The following is a 2,561-nucleotide window of genomic DNA, read 5'->3' as shown; positions in this document are numbered from 1 at the left end:
CGCTTGACACACATGTGATCGTTTCGGAGTATTTTAATAGTCTTGACACTGTTGCAAAATCTCGGTACAAATCGAAGTTGAGTTATAGGAATGGTGAGGATATTCTTCTGGATCCATTTGCATTGAAAGGATGGCAAAACAATCCATCTTGCTGGCCAGATTTGAACTACGGCGATGTGTACACGTATTTGATCGACACTCCGGGTATCTACACAAGGGAGTCACTGAAGGCATTCAGGTCACTCGAGGCATACAATTTTATTTAAGTGGTCATGTGAAGCCACTGTGGTATCATGCAATCGGGAATGATGTACCATTCTGCTTTATCAAAGGCAAAGTCATACCATCACAGCATCTCAACAACAAACCTCATGAGGCCTGGGTGTGTGTGGGGAAGAAGGAAGCTTCTGTCTACTGTGCACATTGACATGTATGGCTGGGTGAGTGATAAATATTGCCTTTTGACGTTTGTCAATTACATACATTGTGCAATATTTATGAGTTTTGATTAAACAAAGAATTATGTTGTTATTGTGTGCCCACTCCAGGTTGGGAGAAGTTTGCAGCCACGTCGCTGCAGTGCATTTCAAAATAGAAGCCGCAGTGAAGCTAGGATTAACACAGTCTTGCACAAGTGAAGCATGTCAGTGGAACAAGACATTCAGAGAAAAGGTACCTGTCCAATATTTTAAAACATTCGTGTTTCAGAGATTATTTTATATTGTTGTATTTTGATCACAATTTGTTTGACCCTCATACTATTTGTTTGTACATATTTTTTCAGTTGAACCCCAAGTCTGTGGTTGACTGCAAGGATTTGCTCAAACGTAACCGCCAGAAAGAAGTCAAAACTGTTGTATGCCAGACCACAAAAAAATGTCTGGTTGATTTGTTTGTGAAATAAATGTTAGCTCTTTCACGAGCCTCGATTCAGTATACAAAAAAAAAAGAAAAGACAAACACTCCCTGATTTGGATATGCTAAAAGATCTTAAAGCTGTCTGTCCAAATGCAGCATTTTTTTGCCTCATTCCAAACCTGGACGCCGAAGAGACAGACCGCTACTGAAGAGGAAGACGAGATGTATCTACCTGAGCCCCTAACCTCACTGTGCAGGGAGGAGTATTCCTCTTGGTCACAGTCTGATCTCCGGGCAGAGTGTGACCAGCTATATTGCAGGTTGACCTCAATAACCTGTGACCAGATTGCACAACTGGAGAAAGTTACCAGGGGTCAGGCTGTGTGTCCTCTCTGGACGGAGCAGAGGAGGGGTCGCATTACTGCGAGTATTGCACATGAAGTTTTCACAAGGAAGTCAACGACTGCACCTGGTCTGCTTGTGAAAAGAATCATGGGCTATGATTCGAGAAATCTAGAGAAAGTGCCTGCTATAAAATGGGGATTAGCCCACGAGTCAAAAGCGAGGGATGCTTATGTCTGCACAAAATCAGGGGCTCAGCACAAGAACATGAGTTGCCGACTCTCTGGGCTGGTTCTGGATAAGGACCGGCCATATATTGGAGCGTCTGCGAATGGGATTGTGACATGTGATTGCTGCCAACCAAGGGTGCTTGAAATAAAATGCCCTTATAAACACAGAGATGTCTCTACGCTTGAGGCCGCAATAAATGATCAACAGTTCTGTCTGGATGTTGATGGCACTCTCAAAGAGTCCCATCCTTATTACACACAGGTGCAACTCCAGATGTTAGTCAATGAATTGACTGCGTTATCACAAGCAAATCATTACATGTTGTGGAAAATATTCCTTTCAATGCACTGTATTTGAATTCTGTTGTGGAAAAATGCCAATCATTCTTTTTGTGTGAACTGCTTCCTGAATGCCTAACACGGAGCTTGGAAGAGAAGGAAGATTAGAACGAGGCAATTCAAAGCACAGAGGAACAGCTACATTGCATTTGATTATTGTGCATGTACATGTTTACCAGTTTTGTATTTATTAAAGTTCCGTTGTCGATCTCAAGTTTGTCATGTGAGCTTCCGTGCAATAACAAAGCAACATATTTTGTTCAATATAAAATAATTTTTTATTTAAAAAAAATACCAAAAAGGTTCCCTGATACGCAAGTGAATACAAGGTCATGCAACAAAGCAAACAGTCTGTCACTGAAATTACAAACATACCATTCATAGATGAATACAATTTTGTACAAACATCAGAAGAGGCTGAATAATCTTGTTTTGTGACCAGTCAACAAATAACAGTGTGATATCTGACTAATCTGGGCATCTATCTGACTAATCTGGGGTGCAAATTGGTTATCGCTGCTGCTATCATAACCATGTTATCAATGTGTAGCACAAGAGACAGGGGTACAATATTTGCAATTAGTTTAAAAAAATTTATTCTCTCCATCACGCGTTCGATGTGTATCCTCACTCAAGCCAACCTTCGAGACATTTCCACCTCCTTCATTGCGAGTTGCTTTTTGCCCCTGGTAAAACTTGGAATGGCTAGACGAGCACCTCTTATTGCCAGTTCTTCTTCGATAAGAAAACCTCTGTCAGCTAAGACTTGGTCGTCATATTCAATGAGATCCA

The 2,561-nt window shown here is 41.2% G+C and overlaps 1 long non-coding RNA gene across 1 annotated transcript; it reads left to right on the top strand.

The window, feature by feature from the left end:
• The first annotated feature begins 472 nt into the window (after nt 1–472).
• Nucleotides 473–1,983, top strand: LOC144888421 (uncharacterized). The gene is made up of 2 exons (XR_013620997.1): nt 473–672; nt 785–1,983. It is a non-coding gene; the product is annotated as an uncharacterized LOC144888421 (long non-coding RNA).
• Nucleotides 1,984–2,561: the final 578 nt, after the last annotated feature.

Source organism: Myxine glutinosa, chromosome 12 (genome assembly GCF_964187855.1).
Source record: "Myxine glutinosa chromosome 12, kmMyxGlut1.1, whole genome shotgun sequence".
Lineage (NCBI taxonomy): Eukaryota > Metazoa > Chordata > Myxini > Myxiniformes > Myxinidae > Myxine > Myxine glutinosa.
The sequence above is the reverse complement of the archived record's forward strand: the minus strand, read 5'-3'. Positions and strand labels throughout refer to the sequence as shown.